Consider the following 16,572-nt stretch of genomic DNA (forward strand, 5'->3'; position numbering starts at 1 on the left):
TTAATCACTCTTAATTTTGGTCTCTTCTTATTTTAAGGCAAAATTAAGCAAAAGAGAGTCAAATTCCTCCAATTGATGAAGAAATTCATGTAATTAGGTATTTTGATGCATCTAGATGCTCTCAAAACACTAATTTCGACTACTTACATGATCAATTTGGACCCCAAAAAATATATTTTCTTAATTTTTTACCTCTTGAATAAGATTAATCACCCTTAATGATAAAAACCAGTCAATTAAGAGAGATTAGTCGATTTCAAGAGTTTTTTGATATTTTTGAGAATTTTTTTAAATGATTAAGCTACTCTTAATGTTTGCTAATGCTCTAATGCATACAATTCCAACAAAAAACACATAATTTAAGCTAAAATTGATGATTCTAGTTCTATGTTTAACTCTAAAGAGAGCTAACATTCACTAAGAATTGCATTCTATTGCATTGTTTGATGCAATGGATGTAAAATAAGCCTAATACACTATGTGTAAGCCCTAAGAACATTAAAAACCACATTAACAAAAAAGAAGAAGCTAAAAATTAAGCAAAAAAGCATTCTTTACAAAACAAAAAGAGAGCTAATTCTTTCAAAATCACACACAAATCTCCATCAAATCCACATCTTTAGAAGGGGGGAACCTTACATTGGAATTCAATCATTTAAATGGTAAAAGTGAAATTCTTGGCATCCCCGACAGTGGCGCCAAAAATGTTATGGCTCACCCTAACCCCCCAACAAGAGATTACCTAGTGAACTGCAATTGTCGTGAGGATCTTTCCAATGGCCGAGCTCGTAACCCTTGAGGTCTCCAAGCTCTACAACTCCTTGAGAAGCAATTCCACCTCACCTCCCGCCACCACGAGCGTTGTCACACCGCCGCGTTGCACTAGAGGTACTGGTCCCTCCTCTCACCTCACTTCACTCATTAGCATGCATTGTCACACCGTTGCGTTGCACTAGAGGTACTGGTCCCTTCTCTCACCTCACTTCACTCACACATACTCATTAGCATGCATTAGGGAGAGAGATTAGCAAGAGGGTTAGCAAGAGCAAGAATCTATTTCACAATGGGAGAGTATATTGTATTATGAGAGGTATTCACTTATATATATGGCCATAAGTGTTCACTCACTTAAACTATGGTTGGCCAGGCACTTTAGGCTCATAAGAGACCTAATGCTATTACAAAGACTACTCTCATAATATATCCATGAAGTACATCACTTTGGACTTCATCCTATATGCTACCACATGCTTTTGAAGTGGGAATCGCCATAAGTATTCTATCAAACCACTACGGGCGCATGTCCAAGTTGTAGATTTAGACGCCATTACTTCATATCTTGAATGTATGACCTTTTGGTGTATCTACCTCGACTCCTTGATATAAGATAATAGTAGTAGATCCTAGGAATAGGTTAACAACTTTAAGGATTCAATTTGTATGAGGCGAGAAGAGTTTTGAGTAATAGGTGTTATGTGAGGTGGTGGTGGCTCGTAAGGATGAGGCTTGGGATGTTGATAGGTTTGGGGTGGTTCGATAACCATTCCGAATGGGAGATTAAGCATTGTAGTCCTTTTTCATCCACCAAGGGTACAATAATCATTCCAAAGGGATGTTGATAGGTTTGGGGTGGTTCGATAACCATTCCGAATGGGAGATCAAGCATTGTAGTCCTTTTTCATCCACCAAGGGTACAATAATCATTCCAAAGGGAGTTCAAGCATCACGATCCATCTACAATCTGTGGCTTTATGATCCATCCTCTTGCGGTCTTTCAATGTACCTACAAGGGTCACATAAAACTTTCACAAAACAAGTCCACATCCAATTAGAAACTCCACTTTAAAATAATTACCACAGTAATGGTGGTGCATGAGGTCTACATATCCTAAGACAGCACGTTGTGGCTAACCCCAAGGTCAACCAGGGTGGGCCATGTAGCTACATGGTCTTTTTGGGTAAATTTTAATGTAAAGGTGAGCAAGTTTCATCTCTAGTCCTATCTCGAATACCACAAGCACGAACATGAATGTGATTTCGGCAAACCTTGTCCCAAGCTTTGGTGGATGAGTGTCCATGGTTTGCAAGAATGTGGATCCATTTCTTGAAGTCGGTAGGCTTTGAGAGGGACTGATATTCTAAGGACTCATCTTCACCATCCAATATATTTTTACAAGCACTATAGATCTCTATAGATGTCAATCGACATGATGTGAGTTTCTGTGTTGCATGCTCTGAATCCGAGCGATTGTGTCTGACTCATTGGCAAGAATGCCTTAGCCCATGGGATGAGTCTTCCATATTTTTAGGTTTATCTTCAAGGACTTTCCCAATCATGAACCAGCCTTGCGTCTCTCATGTAAGGCCTTCCGACATGGTACATGATCCTCTTCTGAGGACCGTGGTGTATGATCATGGTATATGATTCTCTTCTTTGAAAATCCATCATTACAAATGTGTGGCCTTGCATCTCTCATATAAAGCCTTCGGTGGATAATGGTGTATGATCCTCTTGTTTGAAAGGAAAGGCAAATGCCAACCCATGTTGCCCATATGGAGAGAAGAATACAACGCGGCTATGCACAAGCAGTAAGAAAACTTTGTAAGCGATGTAACTAGTAGGATTTGAAGATGGTATGTGTGATAACTTAATGAGCTATGAAGTACCTTGTAGAGCCGTATAAGAAGCATCCAACGCGGCTATGCACAAGCAGCAGTAAGAAAACTTTGTAAGCGATGTAACTAGTAGGATTTGAAGATGGTATGTGTGATAACTTAATGAGCTATGAAGTACCTTGTAGAGCCATATAAGAAGCATCCAGTTGATGAGGATAGCGATGATGACAAGGGAGAGGATGATGTCACTACCTCCATAAGTCTTTATGTAGATTGTGTAGAATAATTTCCACCTCTTTCTTGTGCTATGGGTCTTAATGTGTTGCACTCTTTCCAATGTAGACAACAAGTGATGCATAAGAGGGAAGGTGAACCTTTACCTAAGAGAAGAAAGTGTGATGCTTCCTCCCCTGCTAGTGGGACAAGAGCATTTCCAGGTGATTCTCCTATCCTTGTTATGGGTGTACTATGCACGATAATCTTTTCCATGTAGTATCCTAATACGTTTCACTCTTACCATTGTAGAGGGTTGATGTGCCATTAGCTCCACAAAAAAGACACATAGGAGAAGAAAGTTTGATGCTTCCTCCCCTACTACTGGACTTGGCTAGCATGTTGATGATGAGAAGGTGATGTGGGAGTGTCATAGTCAGGTGTTTCTCCTCTCCTTGTTAGAAAGTGGTGGGTGTACTATACACATTAATTAATTCCATCATGAATGTTATTTGGTGAAAGAAGCCCGAGTTTGTAAATAAGCGTTGGAACTAGTAGAGGATTTGAAGATGGCATGTGCAATAACTTAATGAACTGTGAAGTACCTTGCAGAGCCATATGAAGCATCCACTTGATGAGGATAGTGATGATGACGAGGGAGAGGATGATGTCACTACGTCCACACTAGACTTGTCTACTCATATGTTCACCTTTTTCCCTATCATCGATAGGTATAGTGTGAAAGAAAAATGGGGTGCTTATAAGCTTCTTGTCATGCATGGTTATAACGGTTGTTTATTTTGTAGATTACATTAGACACTTGTGGTCTTTTACAACGGACACTTAGTGTGTTTCCATGGATTGCTAAGAAAACCTTTTGTTGTACTTTACTTTGATTCTTTGTTTGCTCACTCTTTGATGGACAATTTACCCACACTCCATAGGTATGCAACTTACATTGCTGCACTTTTCTTTGTTTGTTTGTTTTGTCCTTTCATTGCCATGACCATGGTATATTAGGGTTTTACAATACTTCTCTAAGTTTTGTTCTAGTCCAAATGTAAAGAGTGAGCTTGAGAGTCCACATAAGATCGATGTGATGTCACAACGGCAGTGGAGGTATGCTAATATGTCCATCTTCATTGTGTTTTTGAGCTCGATTGTTGTCATTCTTCTATCAACATAGTTGTGCTCTTATGTATCAGATGCCAGCAACCCAATGACATCAATTGTGGATATTACACAATGGCATGCATGATGTTCTTAATCAAGGCAGGATTACAAGGCAAGAGGGCAAAGAAATGGGTAAGCTTTGAATCCTCTTATTTGTTGGAATGAATTCATAGAATGTCTAAGTGATAGAATGTCTTGGTGTGCAGCTTACAAGGGCTATGTTTACACATGCAAATGTGGAGATTGTGAAGAATAGACTCCTTCAATGGATTCATGGCATGGAGTTTGACCATATACCTTTTTCTTGGTAGGGAGCTTTGATGGATATCTTTTTGGTCATAGTCCTCTTGTTTTGCCATAATATGAAAGAGAAGTTGTCGATCGATAAGCTCCTTTAATGGCGTGAATGGATCCATGGCCTTTTTCTTAGCATGGAGCTTGATGTATATCTTTTTCTTTGCATGGAGCTAGACGTATATATTTTCCTTAGCATGGAGCTGGACTAAATACCTTTTTCTTAGCATGGAGCTGGACTTAATACCTTTTCTTTAGCATGGAGCTTTGATGTATATCTTTCTGGTTGGGCTTTGCGTAGCCCTCATGTTTTGCCGTGATATAAAAGAGACGTTTTTTATTGATAAGCTCCTTTAATAGCGTGAATGGATTCATGGCCTTTTTCTTGGCATGGAGCTTTGATGTATGTCTTTTTTAAACGATTTCAATGTGTAAGTTTGAATGATTTCAATGTCTTTTTGTTAGTATACCAAGTGTGAAGTGGTAAATTTCAATTTCCTTTTATTGAGAGCCATCTCCTCATCCCTAAAGAGAAATCTAAAGTAATTATTACTGAGATATTGCATTTTTACCTAATCTAGCCCCTAAACGTTTGTACCTGGGAGACAAGGCCCCTAGCACCGAGATTGACAAGGGCACGGGTTTTGTAAACTTGCATCGTCTTTCACATCCAATCCTTCACCAAATGAAAAGGAAGAAATACACAAAGTTTACATGCTGAACCTCTTTGATCTCCTTGCTCACAATGGTGCCGCCTCTTCCTTTCTTCAATTTCAGGCCCATTTAGCTACCCTAGCATATAGTGTTATCTCTGTGAAGCACCATCAGGAGCAACCCAATCTATAGCTCATCTAGACTCTTGTTCTCCTTGGTGGAGGGGTGTTTTTTTCTAGTTTGGCGTTGAGGTGAGGGGACTCAATGCTACCTAGAGCTTTGATCTTTTATATGTCTACTTCCCTCCAAGGCTTTCAAACATTACAAACAATAGGTTGAAGGGTAGAGTCTCCCGCCAGGAGATCTTGATGCCAAAGGGGATAAACATAGGAGAAGATTGGATGGTTCCCTACACGAGCTCGCGAAATGGAAAGGTTGTGTTGAATAGGAGAAAATTGAAGGTTAGACTGTACCTCTACTATAGGAAGACAATCTTATTCTTAAGTGAAGCTAAGCTCCATTAGGGCAGGTGGGTATCTGGTTGTTGGGTCATGCATGTTTGAATGTTTGAACATCTTCTCCTATAGAGCATGGCTAGGGAGAATTCGAGGAGATTGAGTGTTGGGTCATTTCTATGATGAAGTAGTCTCGAGCTCTTAGAGTAAACTTGGGAAACCACAGTAAACTCTCTATTCATGGAAAGTCTGTAATAGTAATCTCGGGTGGCCTGAGATAACTATCATAGTCTAAGAAATTACTATGTTGGCAGAGAGCAAACCGCCATACAATTGCTCTCCATGAAAAGTATGGTATAGTAATCTCGGGTGGCTTGAGATTACTATCACAATCCAAGATTACTATGTTGGTAGGGAGTAAACTACGATACAGCATTTGTTCATTATAAGTTTGCTATAGTATCCTCGGCAGGCCCAAGATCACTATGATAGTGTGAGATTACTATGTTAGCAAGTAGCAAACCACAAGCCAAAGTCTTTGTCTATGGAAAGTAATCTCGGATTATTGGGGGCCTAAGATTACTTGCACAGTTTGAGATTATTGTGTTGTGTTGGTAGAGAGCATCGAGTCAATCTCTTCCACAATGCATAGAAACTTCGGACTGTTATAGTAATCTCGGAATCTCGAGATTACTTTGCAACTTCTTACAGAGAGAGCTAAAATGTCTTCATGTAGTGTCATGGCTTTATTGAGTAATCCATGTGCGGAATTATTTATTAATCAACCACACTTAAGCACATGTTAGTGATTTCAAAAACTTATTAACAATTCTCAGGATACAAAGTTGAATTGAGCATATCACACATCACACAAAGTTGAATTGAGTTGGAATATGTTGTGTGTACATAAGGATCATCTTCACTTGGGATGCCAAGATATTGTGAAGGTGATCTCCATTCACAAGAGTCAAAGTGAAACATTGCTCCTCATGCTCCAAGCTACCATACTCACAAGAAGTTATTATACAGTAAAAGCTATTAGAGTCATTATAGACTTGGACCTCCTGCTCAAGAGACTTGCCTCAGAGGTGCATGCCTCATGGTCAAAGGAATGCATGGAAAGTGTGACATGATATGGTAATTTTAGAATCCAGCATCAATGTTTTGGTGCAATAATATGGGCACCAAATGTGAGGCCTTTTTTTCAAGACGAGCCATGCGATGATGCTTTTTCTTTAGAACACCAATTTGGTGTGTCTCCTTGTTGGGTGACCAAGTTGTGTTTTGTGCATCTATGGGTTGGGGCACTTCTACTTTGTGGTGTGCCATGACCAAGTTGGGTTTGGGGATGTGGGCTTGAATTTCTTGCACACTGCCTTGAGTTGGCATGTCGATTTGCCGCAGAGCTGCCAACAATGAAAGAGTGTCTATTGAAAGGTTTAATTGTTGTAAGAAGAGTTACACTTCGTTGGGACCTTTATCTGACATTTCATGTGAGATGTTAGAAAGGATGTTTTTGAGCTCTTGTATGCAAAAGGATATCTCCTCTTCAACATTAGGTTTACGTTCCATGGGTTCATCACATATGCCATTAGATGGTGGAGATGCAATTACATGTGCATTGTCTATTATGAGAAGAATGGATTGCAAGTGTGGAAAATGCTTCGTGATTATTAACCAGATGCCATAAAGATCCTTGCACATTCATCAGTGCTCCAATCTAGACAATCACAACAATAATTACTTTACATGCTCACATGGTACCACTGCCTTGGATTAGAGCTGCTTTGTATCTTGAATCATCTCATTCACAATTTGCAAGCAAGATGAGTCTTCTTGATACCATTCTAGAATTTGTTCTCCCTCAAGCAATCTAGAAGTGTGCTTCTTGACAATCCACGAATGCTAAATTGACCAGAATTAGCTGTCACACAAACACACACAAAATGAAAGGTGATTGAAACACAACATTCATGACACTATTGGTATTGTAACATACCTATTTCCTACTTTTTCTTGAAGAACTTAAGTAAAGTTCCACCCATGTGATCTCGCCAGTTTTGGAATCTCCTACAAGTGCATGGAGACGGTCTACCATAGGCTGATTAATATGGGCATCCAAGAGTACGTATTTGATATATTGCCATAATCTCCCCACCAAATTTGTTGTATCAACATTTTCATGGTTAAACAAATGTCCGAATTTGGGCCACCGTCTCTTCCACATGCAATTGTCCCCACACCATCCATTGGTGACATAGCAGATAATGGTATTATGGGTTAAATACCTTTGTAAAAGTAGTTGATACCTTCCCTCAAAATACTCTTATGTGGCATTGTGCATGAGATTTGACATTTCAGTATATATCATCCCACATGTCTTTTGGAACCTGAAATCCCACAATGCTGATAATACTCTTGTCCCCTACAATCAAAGTACAGAGACATCACAATGTTAGATTGAAAAATATTGAATTGCCTTTACCTATGGAAGAAGATTCTCAATTTCTTAGCATGAAACCAACACAATGGAATGTGGAATGCAAATTGGCATCGAGTTCTGCTCTCCTCACGAACCCAACAATGTGGGTCTTCATTGACCACATGTAGTATGGCTTTTATTTTCCTTTGTGACTTGTCAATCATAAGAGCTGTAAGGAAAACATTACCTAATCTCTAGAGAAAATAAGTCTAAGAGTTAGCTCCAAAGGCAGTGACCTCTTGATGGGCCCCTGGATCACATGTCCACATCATAAGCCATATTGGTATGCCCACGCCAAGTTTATTTGGTAGCACTACAACATACAAGGGTAATCCAAAGACTTATGTTTGTCTTGTTGGAGATCATTGTTCATCCTCGCTCTAGATTTGTATGGATATAGCTAGCTCGTGTTTGTAAGGCCCCCTTTATTAAGAGAATCCGTGTTTGAGAAGCTATGCACATCATCCTAGTTTAGACACTAGATGGTGGCCTTTGTGGAGGGATGTTTTTGGTAGGTGTGGCACATGACAAGGCAGGCTAATGATGGGAGCCAACCATTTAGGAGTTAATGAGCCAAGTAGCTATGCATTGAAGCTAGGTCCTTGCCCAAACTTACAGGGCCTAACTAGGGGCCTTGGATGAGCTGGAGCGAGAAGCTCCATGGGAACCTTCTCTAACTAGCTGGCTAGCATAAGTAAGCATGAAGCTTGCATGGGAAACTTCTCCAACTAGGGGGCTAGCATGAAGAAGCTTTTAGAAGCTTCTTCACCTTTTGAGGTGGGCCCTAGGAATCTTCCTAAGAAGCTTTTCCCAGAACAAGACAAACTTGTGCACCTCAAAAGGTTACCCCTAGGAAGCTTCCACTTGAGGAGGTGGCCCCTAAGACAGTTCCCAAGAAACTTCTCCTATTGAAAAAGGTGACCCCTAGGATGCTTCTCACTTGAGGAGGTTATCACTCAGGGAGGGGCCTTATAAAAGGACACCCAAGGCTTCCTCCCCCTAAGTGTAAAAGTTGCAATGTTTGTAAGTTGCAAGTGCATGGAGCAAGTTGTCATCACTTAGCAATGCCTCTACCTTGTTAGCCACTCGATCTCCTAGCATTTTCTAGTAGCCATCTAGCTTGTCTCACATAAGTGCATGGTGTGGAATGCTACCATCTTTGTATTCTTGCTTTGTGCAATAATAATGCATCATTCTCTTTACCTTGTCTACTACTTTTGCATAAGTTGCTTATTTTTGCATTAAGATCCTCGATGTGTGCATGTTTGATGTTTTCACCACGCTAAAAAGTCCTCTTTCCCTAGTGAGGCTTTTCCAACATGATATCAGAGACTTGGCTCTAGATGCTTCTTCTTTGCTCTATACGCAATGTCTTCGCTCTTTGTAGTTCATCCTAGGATCTTGAGAAATGGATGATGGACCACTACCACCACAATTGGCTAACAAAGAAAACCTAGGTGGAACAAATTACAACCTATGGAAGCTGAAAATGAGAACAGCCCTTGACTACTTCGATTTGTTGGGATGTGGTGCTTGGCAACGACGAGAAATTGACAAACCACCAAAGATGATGACGATAACGATGTTCCAAATTCAGCTCTTCTTCTTGCTTGGAAGCAATGACAAGCCGATTCTCTTTATGCACTTGCAACAAGTAACATCTCAAATGGTGTGTTATCTTCAATACAACATCTAGATTGTGTTTTTGAGATTTGGTTTGCTTTAAAAAATCAGTTTGACGCTAAAAATATAGCTAGGAAGGTGAGACTTTAAGCTTAAGTGACAAGAAGCTTTGGAAAGAGGTTGCCGTGCATTCTTCCCTGAGGAAGATCAAGGGTCATGACTACACGACTTCAATTGGTGAGAGAGTCACCAAGGAAGGTGTGGCATCAAGGTGTGTCCATTATTTGTCCACAAAGCTCGACAACATGGAGACCATTCTTGAAAGAAAAAATCAGCCCAAGCTTGTCAGTTTTGGGAAATTCAGCACCATACTCATTGAGGAGGAGACTAGGTTCAAATTTGAGAGTGATGGAAAGGAAACTCTAGCAGCTAACATGAGGGAAAGAGGTGAAGACTTGAATACATCCATTATTAAGATGAAGAGGCATGTAACCAAGGAGTGCATCCACATGCTATGAGTAGCACCCTAAAGAGTAAGCCTTCCAACACTGCAACTTCATCACCAACACAAGCAGAGCTATTTCTAGCTGTGAAGGTATGGTAGCAGCTTATGTGTTGATCGGCAATGATACATGGATCATTGCAAGTGGTTCTTTACACCACATGACTAGTCATCAAGATTGGTGTTCCTCCCCTTGGCCAGCAGGACATGAAAGCAAGGAGGTTGTCAACAACCATTCAAAATGTCCATTGGAGGGCATAGATAACATCCCATTTATGTAGTTGTTAGATGTCTATTGTATTCGAGACCTTGGAAGGAACCTTTTGTCAATCTTGGCTATAACTAGCAGTGACTTAAAGGTGGTCTTCATGAAGGAAGATACGGTCCCCTTGGATGGCAAAGGCAAGGTACTTGGAGGAGGCATCTACAATAACCTATATGAGCTAGCGGCTCTCTTCCCTCAGTCTATTGTACCAAGTTATAGCATAAGCACTTTGGGTATCTCATTATTCAAACCAAAATTTGGGATAGCGGTGGATTGCCGCCATTTGCTTGTAGCATGAAGATATGCAGGGCTTGCATGATGGGCGAGCATCACAAGGAAACCTTCCCTCTTAAGAGATCAATAAGCATGCAGTTCCTCTTTAGCTCATGTGTGCAATTCTCTATGGGAAGATGAAATTTACAACACTGGGCAGTTCTTTCTATTTCCCGTCTTTGATTAAAAACTACAATAGAAAGTCTTGGCTTTGTTTCCTCATGGATAGATCACATGCTCTTAATCAATATTGGCTTACTCTTGTGAAATTATAAATAGGCATGACGGTACTAAGTAATGCAAAGAGGAGACCAGTTGGCTTTAAGAGCAGGAAATGCATCTTTCTGGGGGTATTCACCATATACACTATATAGACATAAGGCCAAGAAAGTGCTAGTGATTTGTGATTTCTTGATTAAGGAGGAGTCTCAGGAGATGCTGGAAGCCTCATCTACTTCTTCATCTCAGCAAGAGGATCAACAAATTCAAGCATTCATACCCCCAATAGGTACGGGTAGTATCTCCCTTTGTCCGGAGAAGGGAAGTCGGTAGTCCCACATGATGTGGATTCAGATGATGATGTTGAGCATGCATTGTCACCTTGTAGGGATCACCTGTACCCTAAGTGGCACATGCATCTTTTGGACAGGGTAGCACTATCAGCTTTACATAGGCTAGTTTATGACATACACAAATCTAGGAGGTTCGAGGAACGATTGAGGACTCTTTTGTATTTGCTTAGTTGTGCATTGATGTTGTAGGTTCTTACCACAATAGAGTCCAGTTATGTTGATGAGGTGAGGGGAAACCCTCATTGGATGGTAGCCATGCAGTCGGAGCATGACTCTATCGTATACAACCGCACATGGTATTTTATTGGCACACTTCAACGCTGCAAGGTAAAAGATACTAGGTGGGTTTACAGGGCTATGTACAACTCTAATGGCTCTCAACAAGAGTACAAAGCCAAGCTTGTGGCATAGGTGTCTATGCACACAGATGGGCTAGATTTTGATAGGACCCTTACCCCCAAAACAAGCATAATCACTATTCAATGGTTTATGCTTGGCAGTGTTGATAAAGTGGCTTGTTTCCAACATGGTGTTGAGAAATGTGGTGCCAAAGAGCACAAGGAAAATATGGACTCATGATGAGTTTTTTTCATTTCTATCCACCTTAGTTTAGCATTGTGATTAGTGTTGGATTAGTTTATGATTAGGTAAATGTCTTGTTATTAGGATGTGTAGTTAGGAGAGCTCGATCCATAGTTTCAATAGGATGTTGTTCTTACATACGAACATTGAGGAGGAGATAAAGCAACCCAAAGTTTTTGCTATCCCTATTTCAAAAAGCAATGTATGCAGGTTACAAGATGCTTTGTATGGCTCCAAGCAAGCTCGAAAAGTAGGGTACCAGTGGATAGTTCTCTCAAGGATTCCTTGTTGCTCTTCAGATGCACATTTAGATGTTTTTTTAGAGATTGGTAGTTGTACGATCATTGTCTTGTATGTGGTTTACTTGATCATGATAGGTTGTCATAAAAAGAAGACATGTCAGGTGAAGGAGTCTTTTAGCTATGAGTTTGAAATGTCAGACCTTGGTCTCATGCTTCAATGTGTAGGAGGAGAAAAGTGGTAACCTTTAGCGGAGTGACACCTATCCAGATTAGTTTGAAGCTTTCACTAGAGAATGCTTCATCACTTGTGGACGAGACCGTGCACAGTGTTTTTCTGTGTGATGCTACAACATTGATAGTTTAAGTAGGTTGTTAAGCCATCCACAAGAGAAATGTTAGAAGGAAGGGATGAAAGTGCTACGATATGTTGTTGAGCCAGCCACAAGAGAAGTGTTAGAAGGAAGGGATACAAGTGCTACGATATATCTGGGTGATGTTATCATTTAGCATCACCTATACTTCATATGAAACTCTTGAAGAGTTTTGCAGTACACAGTGGATACAGGACATTAATGGGACATGGTCACTACTAGGCTATAGCTTCACATTGTGTCCAAGTTGTGTTTCTTGGATCAGCTCAAAGAAACCTACAGAGGCCTCTCTTTAACAAAGGCTAAGTACAATGCTTGATGCATAGCCTCTTGTGAGGCACTTTGGCTCACATGGATATGAAAGCAATGCGGGAGCAACCTATGGTACCAGATTGGGACACCAAGAGTTGCATAGCCATTGTAAAGGATCCAATATTCCATGCCTACGCCCAACACATGAAGGTTGAGTATCATCTTGTGCTGAAGTTCACTATATCATAGGAGGTGCAGCTAGTCTATTACATGCAGACTTGGTGTGGAGTGGCATCGGCATCGACTTGGCATTGGGCAAAATACCTATTTCTTCTCGTGTTCATTGAGGGGGGGTGTTGGAGATCATTTTGCACCCTCCCTCTAGATTTGTATGGATATAGCTAGCTCCTGTTTGTAAATCCCCCTTTATGAGGAGATACCATGTTTGAGTAGCTATGCACATCAGCCTAGTTTAGACACTAGGACACTAGATGGTGGCCTTTGTGAGACAGGATGGTTTTGCTAATGATGGGATCTAGCCATTGAGGAGTTAATGGCATGGAGCTAAGTAGCTGTGCATTGAAGCTAGGCCCTTGCCTAGACTTACGGCGCCTAACCAGGGGCCTTGGATGAGCTGGAGAGAGAAGCTCCATGGGAACCTTCTCTAACTAGCCGACTAGCATAAGCAAGTGTGAAGCTTGTGTGGGAACCTTCTCTAACTAGCCGACTAGCATAAGCAAGTGAAGCTTGTGTGGGAACCTTCTCCAACTAGGGGGCTAGCATGAAGAAGCTTCTTCACCTTTTGAGGTGGCCCCTAGGAATCTTCTCGAGAAAATTCACCTAGAAGAGGTCAAATTTTTCCACTTGAAAGGGTGATCCCCAGGAAGCTTTCACTGGAGGAGGTAACCCCAAGGACGCTTCCCAAGAAACTTCTATTGAAAAAGGTGACCCCTAGGAAGCTTCTCACTTGAGGAGGTTATCACTTAGGGAGGTGCCATTCCCTCCTTATAAAAGGACACCCTAAGCTTCCTCTCCCTAAGTTGCAAAGTTACAATGTTGTAAGTTGCAAGTGCATGGAGCAAGTTGAGTGCTCATCACTTAGCAATGCCTCTACCTTGTTAGCCACTCTATCTCCTATCATTTTCTAGAAGCCATCTAAGCTTGTGAAACACAAGCGCACACTATGGAATGCTACCAACTTTGTATTCTTGCTTTGTGAAATAATAATACATCATTCTCTTTACCCTTTCTACTACTTTTTCATAAGTTGCCTATTTTCACATTAAGATCCTCAGTGTGTGCGCATTTTATGTTTTCACCACACTAAAAGTTCTTCTCTTTCACCAGTGAGGCTTTTCCAACATGTCTTGAAGGTGTTGTCTGTGGCCCAAGAATTTTTTTGCGAGAAACGTATGGACATTTCAAACATCCATTCATGTTGAATAATTAAGATGAATGGCCTATCTTTCGCCTCCTCTGCATTAGGGTTATATGGCTGACAATATAACACCTACATGGCACAATGGGTGAGATAAGAGAGACTGTACATGTTTCAAGCCCCACTAAGGTAATGCATGCTACCTTTTTTTTTTTGTTGTTGCAAAACTAAACCCTCCATGTACATTGATGCCCAATCATCGTTTGAGAATCTACTTGCATCATGTCAGAGATTCAATCCATCAATCTAGAAACCCTAAACCATCCTCGAGGCTAAACCATGGCAACTTTTAATTAAGGGGCAAGACTTTCACTTGCATTGCAAACTTGGTATGACAACAAGGAGATTTCTTAAGGAATCATGAAGAACCTATAGATAGTGCAATCAAGAAAAGAGGCTCTTTTCATGTGAGATCTTTTTTTTGACAAGGACATTTGTGCCACATGTCAGGAGCTACCCACATCAAACAAATCTTCCAATGCAACATTCAATAATGGATGGGTGGACTTGTAAGTGATACAAATCACTCCTTGTATACCCCAGTGCATGCCCTTCATAGATTAGGTTTAAAATAATGAAAGCCTCATCCTTCCCATCCATGTATTCCACTTGCACTTTGAAGACGCAACCACATTTCTTAGATGTCCTCAATCTCTTTACCTTTCCACTTTATTTGGCTCTTCCTTCTCTATGGCATATATAGTCCACCAAACTCTTTGGTGGCCCATATTTGTTTGATAAACTCACCATCACCAGCCTCACCTTTTGCTCAATCATTATGTGCTTCAAATGGATGTACACATTAATCTTATCTATTCTCATTACATTTGCTGGCTCCTTGTTTAGATCCAGCTTGTGGCGCCAAGTTAGAGGGGCAAGTTGGTTCTTGGTGCTCATACACCCACATGCATTGATCAACTCCTTGATGTAAGATGTGGGGTTTCCACCATGTCGACTTGATTGCTTCAAGTGTGCCATTTACACCTTGATGAGGTCCTTCGCCTTCATGCAATGACCAGCTTTAACAATGCGTTCCCAATCCTCGAGACATGCGATCCTTAACTTCGGTGTCTCCTTCAAACAAAGGCAATGGAAACCATCCTCTCCCTCTCCCAAGCATAGTCCATCTTTAATTCTTCACCACCTCTTCAAATCCAGCACCGCTTTACTATAGTATCACACACTTTTAACATCTCTAATGTCATGGTCACATCATCTTGTATCACTCTCATCATCATGTTATACCTGTGCCAATCAAAGGAGAAAAAAGTATGGGATAAATGTTGAATTGGATTAAGTGATACTTTTTCCGGCTTGAACTTATTAAAGTAAGAATCAATGCATTGGCGTGAGAAAGAGAAGAGATAGAAATGCCTTGATAATCGAATGGAATACCCTTCAAAGATCCATTTTTTATCAACACCCTTCAAGGAGAGAGGGGGAGAAAAAGAGAGGGAGAGGGAGAGGGAGAGTGGGGATGGAATATCCGTAAATCTGCCATAGTCCGAGTTTCCCCGAGTTTACTTATTTCTTGAGAATACTTTCATGGGCGCCGGCCTTGTGCGTGGAGCTCAAATTTGACAAAATATTTTACTTGTTATTAACTCTCAATGAATTGCATTCATTCGGCCCATGTGCTATGTACTACCACATTTAACCCGCAATGAATGTTGGCGTTTTGAATCGCATTCCTCCAAAGAAAGATCCTGCGACCCACCCCTCCCGAGATTACTTTGTTCCCGAAATTACTTTCCACTGGAGATTGTTGGCAAAACCGTCTCCCCTTCTACAAAAATGGATCCATTGGCACTCATGCTGCGATTCGACCTCATGTCGTCGATCCCACTACTCACCTCCTACTCACCTCCCGTGTCAAATAGAGCTAAGGATACACAACCCAAACCTTTTCTCGGGAAGTGCATGCATCTCGTTTTAGCAAGTAGACCTCATCGGTTGAAAGTTTTCGTGCCCATCTGTTTAGTGGCTGCCCAAACATTTTGAACTTACGAGCACAAGGTGGCATCAAACTCAGAAAATGAGGAGCTACACTTTGGGCTTAAATGTGCACTCTCATTGCCACGTGGTTAGGTAGGTTTGTGTGTAAAGGGCCTTTACCAACTTATGAGATAACACCTTGTTATGCATGTATGTATGGTCACGATATATCGATTTTATTGCAAGTGTAGATTGCTACATTCAACATAGTTTGGCTCGTGGTGAACCTTTCGATCATGTGATCAGAATGGAAGTGCTGCTTGGGGAATCTAGCTGTGTAGCAAAATATTGAAAGAGCACGGCCTCGTGAGTGGCGTGGCGTGCACTGGAAGCTTGGAACGTGAGAGTTGGAGCGCGGGCTGCGAAGTCTCAACAGAGACCAGTCTTCTTCGTATATTTTGCCTTTTCACTCGGGGGAAATTTCGAGACTCTGAACCTGGAGCTGCAAAAACAGCCTTTTTGTTGGCACCATCGTACTAGGCCTACAGCCGAAGGGTTTTTTTGGGAGTGGAGCACTGTGTGCGATTATGCTTTCTCACTGCACCAGGCATGAGATTAACATGCCCTTAC

Source organism: Cibotium barometz, chromosome 65 (assembly GCF_041138505.1).
Source record: "Cibotium barometz isolate CiBa-2024 chromosome 65, ASM4113850v1, whole genome shotgun sequence".
NCBI classification, from domain to species: domain Eukaryota; kingdom Viridiplantae; phylum Streptophyta; class Polypodiopsida; order Cyatheales; family Cibotiaceae; genus Cibotium; species Cibotium barometz.